The following is a 10,225-nucleotide window of genomic DNA, read 5'->3' on the forward strand; positions in this document are numbered from 1 at the left end:
CAGCCCCAGGACACTGCTACACTTTGGAAAACCTAGTGTTCTACAGAACAGACTTCGAGAGTGTTAATCTTGTCGTGTGAAAACGGGCAGGCTATTTAATCATCTGTGCCTCAGTTTTCTCACCTGTAGAATGGGAGTAATAACATCTATTCAATGGGGTCATTTGGAAGATTAAATAAGAATACAGGTAAATGCTTAGAAAAGTGTCTGGAGCCCAGTACGTGTCCATATATGTTAGTAATGCCTCATTTTCAAGGAATCTCCATTTCTTTATGGCTAGTCCTTTTCAATAAGCCCAGCAGAGATTAAAGACGTAACATAGGACTAGATTTTTGATTAGTTCCGCTTCTGCATTACATCAGTCAGTATCCTTTGACTGCAGCCAATGGACACCAACTCTGGCTTGTCTAGGCAAATAGGAATTTACTAGAAGAGAGTGGGGTGGCTCATAGACTTGAAGGAAAAAGGAAAGACCCAGGTCTTTGAAAGAACAGGAACTAGGACAGTTGTGGGGTTCCAGGAAACAAGAACTAACGGCCCATCTCTTTGAGACACCAAGCTGAAAGAATCCCAGTGGTTTTCAGGCTTCCCAAGGGTTTCCAGGGACTGGGCTCTTGGTTGGCCTCACTTGGCTTAGTGCTTACCCATCAGCCATCCGAAGGGGGAGCATGTGAACTGACAGCCCCATCAGGGTAGTGCCCAACGTGGGAAGCGTTCATCCCCAAGGGGAGAAATCAAGGTACTATTTTTTAAAATTAACTTTAAAATTTTTTTAGCCGGGGAGATAATTAGATTCATGTATTTATTGCTTTTAACTGAGGTACTGGGGATTGGACCCAGGACCTCATGCATGCTAAGCATGTGCTCTGCCACTGAGCTCTACCCTCCCCTCCCCACCAAGATGCTATTAACAGTAGAAGAATGAAATGTTCCTATGCAGGCAAAACCAACAGATGTACAAAGACAGCATGAAAGGAACCAGGAAAGTCAAGGGCAGGAAGAACCTCTGTTTTGGGGGTTTCCTAAGAGATTCCTGATTCATGCTTCTCCTTCCTCCCAGCTGTGGATCTAACCAGCAGTCACTGCCCTCTATTCTCCACTTTGTATTTTATGCTAATCGATGGTGTAAAAATTATAGATGGCTTTCCATCAGTTTCTCACTGCACCAAAATTAATAAGAAATTATTAGAAACTTGTGGAGGGTAAGAGTGGAAGAGTCAACATTTGATGGCAACTGGGCAGAAGAGAATCAAATAAAGGGTAACTTGTCATGTCCGCATTGAAACAAGTATCTTGCTATGTTTGTGTTTGGACAGGCAATGGAAACCGTTCACAGATTTACCAAGTCTAATTTCACGGCTAAATGTATCTCTTTTTGTTTAATTAACCTAGTGACTTCTAATCTATGTTTTCTTTTCCTTATCCTCATATGACCAGAGGTCTTAACAAATCCTAACTCCAAAATACCTTAACTCTTGGATGCTGACAGTGTAAAAGCATCCCCCGCGTTCTGAAGAATTCATTTCAAGAAATACGTATTGAATGCTTACAGTGTAAAAATGCCTTGCCACTCAGGAGCTTCCCAAATGTGTTAATCAGCTAAACAACTTACCATGGATGGGTTAGACGCTGCCACATCCGCTCCTCCTCCTCCTGCCGGGGGGGGGGGGGGGGGTCTCGCGCCTGCTTAGCGACCCCTACTGGTCAGTAGAGGGACCTGTCTGAATCAACGACGTATTAGGACTTTCCCCTTCTCTTACGAGAGTCTTGAGCAAAAAATGCTCTTCCGCTCTGGCAGCTCCCATTCCCAGATCAAATCATTAGATCTCTTCCAATATCTTTTTTTATGTGCATGTGTGTAGGCTTACTTTTAAAAATCCCTTTCTGTCCTACTTTCCTACTTTTAATTCTCCCACATCGGGTCAATACCTTGAAAACATTCGTATAGTACATTTTATTGGTGTAAGGAAAATTTAAGACTTTGGAACTAGTTAAAAAAAAAAAAAAAGGATTACGTGCATCTCCAGTAGAAGACTATGCATCATTTTCACACCTTTCCAGGTTATCCGATTCTATGTAGTTTTACGATTTTCCTTGCATTTGAATTATTTTACAACCCTATAAATTGTGGCTAACTGATTCCAATGCAAATAATTCTTGTCTATGAACATGCAAATAAATTCTGTCTGATGAAGTTTCAATAGACTCCATGCTACTCCACTACCCTACCCCACCCCCCATGGAAAAAGCCAAATTGTTTGCCCATTTGGAAACTGATTTTTATGTTCCTCTACTCCATATGAATTTGTCTTTGACTTCTCCTTTGAACCAGTTGTGATCTCTAACAAGGTCCCTCTTCAAATCATGAGCTAAGAAAAATTTTCATTATATTATATGTGAGTCATGATTTTATTTTTAAACATGTTTTAATTTGTTTTTTAAATTAAATTTTTTAAAAGGTATGCTTCAGAGTTGGTAACTCCAAAAAGGTCTTATGTCTGGCTGAGAAATATCAGAATACTGTTCATGCTCAACCTAAATAAAGGGAATAAACCAGGGAAGAGTCTGAGGTCTACCTACATGCAAACTAACAAGCAGTCTGCACAGTTTTGTGGAACTTACCAGAAGACACCAGACTTCCGGAACTTACAATGGGACGAAGAGCTTTGTTACAACACAATGGGCAAGATAAGCTTCACGTTTGTGTTGTTCCTCCTGCCTCAACTGCTGTGAGGCAAGATGAAGTAGTCCAGAAGGATGCTGCAAGTGCAGAAGGTTCGCATCACAGCTGAGGATCCCCGAGAATAGGGAATCCAAATTTTTGGTCATGCACTGCAAGCAAACCTGCTTGAACTTTGCCTCATTGGGAGATATTATCTTTATTATGTAACCAAGCAGGACCCCATGGGGGACCCCATGTCCTCTGCCTGCCTCTTGTTTGCAGAAAAAATTTAGCCTTCTCAGTGTTCCCTGAGTTCCAAAGAAAAAATTTAATCAGAGAGGTGAGAAAATGCAGAAACAGGAAAACAGTCAAGCGAGACAAAATAATCATAGTCTAGCCATTAAACAAAGTCAAGAACATTTAGTTCCTCCTCAAGGGCTATAGATAACATTCTGGACCATGTCCTCTGAGCTGTTTTGCCAATACTGAAACCCTCACCACGTGCAAGAAGCTAACTGCATTCTGACCACAAGGACGTAGACCTCAGACTGGTTGGAACCAGAAGGTTGATGATGTTCGCTCCTGATAACCTCACCACCAGCCCATCAGAAGAATGTCCATGAGCCGATCATGCACCCCACAACCCTCTCCCTCACCCTGTCTTTTAAAACCTTTCCCCGAAAGCCATCAGGGCCTTTTGAGTATTAGCCACCCGCCCATACTCCTTGCTTGATGCTACAGTAAATGCTGCACTTCCCTTCACCACAACCCAGTGGTGGTAGATTGCCTTTACTGCACGTGGGTGCACGGCCCCAAGTTGACTTCAGTAACAATTATACTGGCCAGTACACAAATCTGCCCGTGCTCTGCAGAGAGACACTATCTCTACCCTCCAAGGCTGTTGTTCACTATACAACCGTCCATGAAAAGATAGAGCTTCCTCTTGCAAGTTGTAGAGAAACACAGGCGATCCACGAAGAATTATCTCCTGACCAGAGGAAAGCCTTAAGTTGTTCATTTATTTAAATCCATTAGAGAATACCTGGTTGCTGCCCAATGGGCAACCGGCTCAAAATAGGTAACTAAGCACACATACTAAGACGCTCCTCCCAACAGACACGTGACACAAAATTCATGTGGAAATGAAAAAAGAAATATAAAAGTGTGCACATGCATGTGCCCAGTTTCTTCAATGAAAGCATTTCCACACATCTGTTTCCTTCCTTCATCAGCTGAGAAGGCCCAGGAGCAACAACTCTCTGATAGCAACAGGCACAAGGCTGTAGACGTACGTGGCTCCAAAATTCCTAGGTTGCAGTTCTAATTCCCAGTGTGATGGTGTTAGGAGATGGGGCCTCTGAGAGGTAATGAGGCCATGAGGGTGGAGCCCTCATGAATGGGATTAGTGCCCAATGAAAAGACACCAGAAATCTTGCTTCCTCTCTCTCTGCTCTCCTGCCACATGGAGACACAATGAGGAGACGGTAGTCTGCAGCCTGGAAGAAGGCCCTCATCAGAACCGAACTATGCTCCACCCCAATCAGACTTGCAGCCCTCAGAGCTGTGAGAAACAAATTTCTGTCATTTATCAGACACTCAGTCTGCAGTAGCTTGTTACAGCAGCCTAAACTGACTGAGACATACACCCAGTGCCCCAGATCTTGATACACCATCTCCTATGAAAGGAACTAGGGCTCTTTGGAGAGTGAGATGATTCTAGGATTGGGGCAGGAAATATACGAGATGAGCCTGTCTTGCAGTGTCAGAAAGTAAGGAAGTGCTAAATAAATAAATAAAACCACAATGATGGGTTATGTCGAAGGAACACAGGTGCCAGCTGAAAGAGGTCCCAGTGGCCAAAGCTGGGAAAAGTTGGGCAACAAAATACATAAAGTAGCATTTTTTTTTTCAGAAACTAAAGTGACTTTCTTTTTAATTGAGATATAGTCAGTTGACAATGTTATGTCAATTTCTGGTCTACAGCCTAATGTTTCAGTCATACATATACATACATATATACGTTTTCATATTCTTTTTCATTATAGGTTAACTACAAGATATTGAATATAATTCCCTGCGCTACACAGAAGAAACTTGTTTTCCTATTTCATATATAGTAGTTAGTATCTGCAAATCTCATGGTCGCAACTTACCCCTTCTCTCCCCTTTCCCCACTGGTTATCATGTTAGTTTTCTATGTCTGTATGTCCGCTTCTGTTTTGTAAATAAGTTCACTTTTTTTCAGATTACACATGTGAGATATCATATGGTATTTTTATTAATAATTAATTAATTAATTAATTAATTAAACAAACAAACCTAATTACCACCCTACCCCCAACAAAAGAAAATATACAACTCCTTTGACTCAGCAGTCAGGATCCCCCACACCTTGAGAAGAACTATAGTTGTGGGGAGGAAGTATAACCATGAGGATGTTTTTTGCTGCGTGGTTTATATATAATACAGTTGGCCCTCCAAATCTACGGGTTCCAAATCTGAGGATTCAACCAAGCACAGAAAGAAAATATTCAGAAAAAAAATTTCCAGAAATTTCCAAAAAGTAAAATTTGCTTTGCTGAGTGCTTACATAGCATTTATATTGTTTTTTTAACATTTTTATTGAGTTATAGTCATTTTACAATGTTGTGTCAAGTTCCAGTTTAGAGCACAATTTTTCAGTTGTACATGAATGTACATACATTCATTGTCACATTCTCTTTTGATGTGAGCCACCACAAGATCCTGTATATATTTCCCTGTGCTACACAGTACAATCTTGTGTATCTATTCTACATTTTGAAATCCCAGTGTGTCACTTCCCACCCCTGGCCCCTTGGCAACCACAAGTTTGTATTCTATGGCTATGAGTCTGTTTCTGTTTTGTATTTATGTGTTTTTTGGCTTTGGGGTTTTTTTTTTTTTAGATTCTGCATATGAGTGATCTCATATGGTGTTTTTCTTTCTCTTTCTGGCTTACTTCACTTAGAATGACATTCTCCAGGAGTATCCATATTGCTGCAAATGACGTTATGTTGTCTGTTTTTATGGCTGAATAATATTCCATTGTACAAATATACCACATCTTCTTTATCCAGTCATCTGTTGATGGACATTTAGGCTGTTTCCATGTCTTGGCTACTGTAAATAGTGCTGCTATGAACATTGGGGTGCAGGTGTCTTTTTGAAGTAGGGTTCCTTCTGGATATATGCCCAGGAGCAGGATTCCTGGGTCATATGGTAAGTCTATTCCTAGTCTTTTGAGGAATCTGCATACTGTTTTCCATGGTGGCTGCACCAAACTGCATTCCCACCAGGAGCATTTATATTGTATTAGGTGTTATAAGTAATCTAGAGATGATCTAAATTATAAGGGAAGATATGCATAGGTTATATGCAAATGACATGCCATGCCATCTTATATAAGGGACTTGACCATTTGCTAATTTTGGTATCTGAGAGGGTCCTGGAACCAGTCCCCTGTGGGTACCAAGGAACAACTGTAATGAGAAGTTAGAAGGAAATCTAAATGTGCAAGAATAAAAAGTTGGTTAAATAAATTATAAAACATGTATAGACTGAAATAAAGGCACTAGATAGAAATAAGTGGAAAAATTAGGACATGAACCAGTTCAAAAGTTTATGTGCTAATTTTTGCACAACAAACTTGAAACTTTTTTATTAGTCTGAAAAGGTGTTGAGTTCTCTGATGATCTAGGTGCTGTGGAATAAACCGTCGAATTTTTTTAAATAGAAGAATAGTCAGTTTATGACGTTGTGTCAATTGTTGAATTTTTAAAAGAGCATGTTTGATAAAGGTCTAAAGATTTCGGTAGTAACAGGCATAGAGTGCTAGAGATTTTAGTGTATAGCTTCGGGGTCCAGATGAATAGCATTAACAAATGCCAAAGTGCCCTCCACTGTTGGTGTGGCTTCAGCTACCCTGAAGGCTCCAGAAGACTAAGCACAGTTTTTCAGGGGCTCAAACCCACCAGCACTTCTGCTGGCAGCAGCCCCCTCACCTGGGCTCTGCAAAGAGGGGATGTGCTCTCAGTCCAGACATCAGCATCCTCGGCGTCATGCATCCAGGATGCAGCAGACATGGGCAGGCATCACCTGCTGCGGTGGCAGCAACAGGGGAAACCCATGGTAACTGATAGGGCTGTCCATGGGTCCACGTGAATCATCTCCTGCAGAATTCCCAAAATACACAGGGGACCAGGGAAGGGAGCCAGAGCTCCCATCACAGAAGGTATGTGCTGAGCTCGAGAAATACCATGTGCAACTGTCGTTGTGTAACTAGATTTTCCCCAGACATGCTCGGCTGGGGATACACAAGTTCTATATCTGCACCGCGGTCACTGGATGCCAAGGGTATCTTCAATCTTCAGCTTGTTCAGACAAGTTCTTTCCTAAAATGGGCTTCTGAAGATACAGCTGCTTGAAGTTCCAGTTGTCACCCATCCTTCTTACATTTCCTGCCTGTGTCCAGATGAGCTAAGTGGCATTGAGTGTAGCTGAGGTCACTGAAGAGATTTTTAAATGAGCTATTTTAAAAGTTACTGACATCATCAGCTCAGAGCTGTTATTCCCAGGTCAGCACAACGTCGTCTCTGCGGCAGTGGCCATGGTGCAGAGTGATGTTACTGCCTGACTGCGCAGAACAGTGGTGGGTACCAGACCTGAGTGGGTGCCATGGGCAAGGTGAGATCTCGCACCCTCTAGCAGCTAACCTCCCATAACAGATGGAGGAAACTGTGTCCCAAGAGAATTTAAAGCAAATGAAGTATCGGATGATCATTTGATTCTGAAAATACTTGACACTTAAGAAATAATATGAATGATTCAGACTGACTTCTTATTTCTTTAGAAGACACCTTAGTCTCACTTATAGGGAAAAAAAGTTAAAATTTGGATTTGTTTAAATATTTAGCAAATAACTCTGGGAAGGAAAACCAGGTAACATCTAAGTTCCTTTCCAACACCTAGATTTTGTAATTCTGTGAAATGAGTAAGATTCAGTCACATTTGCCTTGTGTTTGTTTGTTGATAGTTTGATCTTTTTCAGGCCCTCAGTTTCTAGGATGTTAACAACAATAAAAAAAAGAGAAATAATTCACCTCTTCATGGGAAAGACGGATTGCAGTGCAGCTAAGGCTTGTGTTTATCTTGCAAATGCCATCAACCATTTTTAAAACGGCAATGGTCCTTTACACTTTGATCAACATGAATCCATAAGAAGAAGAGCTAAGATTTATTGAATGCTTACTATGTTTTTGCATTGTGCTACATCCTTCATTTATTTTAATCTTATCTAATCCTCCCAATCTAATGAACTATTATTATTACCCTTGATGTACTGTTGAGGCAGCAAGCACAGAGAAGTTAAATGACTTACCCAAGGTGGCTCAGGTCATAAGGACAATGGGCTGAGATTTGATCCAGGTCTGTCTCATTCCAGAGCCTGCATGCTCCACACAACACCTGGCATACAGTCCCCTCTAAGCTCTGGCGCTTGGCAGCCAGGAGAAATCCATCATTAAATTCAAATCAACCCCCTCAAAAGAGCCACCATTTCAACATAAGAAAAAAAAGCTTCACTGACTCTTCATTTTTTAAAAAAAATGCTGTGTATTTTTTATTGACGTATAGTTGATTTATAATGTTGTGTTAGTTTCTAGTGTACAGCATAGTGATTCAATTATATATATATTCCTCTTCATATTCTTTTTCATTATAGGCTATTATAAGATTTTGAATATAGTTCCCTGTGCTATACAGTAGATCCTTGTTGTTTCTACATTTTGTATATAGTCGTTTGTATCTGCTAATCCCAAACTCCTAATTTATCCCTCCCCCAACCTTTTTCTCTTTGGTAAACATAAGTTTGTTTTCTACGTCTGTGAATCTGTTTCTGTTTTGTAAATAAGTTCATTTGTGTCATCTTTTTAGGTTCACCATATAAATGATACCATATGATATTCATCTTTCTCTGTCTGACTTACTTCACTTAGTATAATAATCTCTAGGTCCATCCACATTGCTGCAAATGGCATTATTTCATTCTTTTTATGGCTGTGTAGTATTCCATTGTGTATATATATATATATATATATATGCCACATATTCTTTATCCATTCATCTGTCGATGGACATTTAGGTTGCTTCCATGACTTGGCTATTGTAAATAGTACTGCTATGAACACTGAGGTGCATGTATCTTTTCAAATTGGAGTTTTCTCCAGACATATGCCCAAGAGTGGGATTGCTGGTACAGTCAATTAATCTTTGACAGAGGAGGCTTTAATATACAATGGAGAAAAGACTGTCTCTTTGGCAAGTGATGCAGGGAAAAGCTAGACAGCTGTGTGTAAATCAATGAAGTTAGAACACTCCCTCACACCATACACAAAAATAAACTCAAAATAGCTTAAAGACATAAACATAAGACAGGGCACCATAAATCTCCTAGAAGAGAACATAGGCAAAACATCCTCTGACATAAATCCTAGCAGTGTTTTCCTAGGTCAGTCTACCAAGGCAACAGAAATAAAAGCCAAATTAATGGGACCTAATTAAACTTATAAGCTTTTGCGCAGCAAAGGAAACCATAAACAAAATGAAAAGACAGCCTAAGGAATGGGAGAAAATATTTGCAAATGGTGAGACTGACAAGGGCTTAACTTCCAGAATATACAAACAGCACAGACAACTCAATAACAAAAAAACAAACAACCCAATCAAAAAATGGGCAGAACAGTTAAACTGACATTTCTCCAATGAAGACATATAGGTGGTCAATAGGCACATGAAAAGTTACTGTGTATTTTTATATAGAAGTCACTGAATAAAATATCCCTGAAATAAATGCAATCTTGGATTTTGTAAAGAAATTTGTTAAAATCTCTCAACAAATCTGACGAAAGGAAGTAAGTGTTCACCTTCCAAAAGGTGTTAAAACAATAGGAGTTATAGATAAAACCCTGTCTTAGTCCAGAAAGAAAACTTGAAAACACACACACACACACACACACACATAAAATCTCAGATGAATAGCCTTTAAACAGTTTTCCATGTAAATTATCTTCCATCACAGTGCTTAAGATAAAAGTTGAGTAGTGAAAATTTGAGGTCAGTCTTTGGCAAAGGCTTAAAGTGTGTATGTTCTAGGTGGCCAATTAAGAGCAGATACATATGCTCTGAAATAATATCAAGTTGTTATTCAATAAAACAAAGTGATGATAACCATATAGAAAAAACCAGATGTATTTAGATTCTGCATCTCACACCTTATATCAAAATAAATTCCAGATGGATTGAAAATGTAAATATTAAAAATTATATCAGAAAAGTTCTATCAGAAAATGTGAGTAAAATTAGTTTTATAATCCCAGAGTGGTGATGCCGGAAGAAACTGATAAATTACAGGAAAGTTTAAAAACAAAAACAAAAATAAAACTATGAGAAAAGAACCACAAAGCAAAAAGACAAGAGTCAAACTGAAAAATAAATGTGTTACATATTCTAGACAAAAGACTTATTCCCTTGATGCACTAAAAACTC

This window comes from Vicugna pacos, chromosome 15 (genome assembly GCF_048564905.1).
Source record: "Vicugna pacos chromosome 15, VicPac4, whole genome shotgun sequence".
In the NCBI taxonomy this organism is placed as follows: domain Eukaryota; kingdom Metazoa; phylum Chordata; class Mammalia; order Artiodactyla; family Camelidae; genus Vicugna; species Vicugna pacos.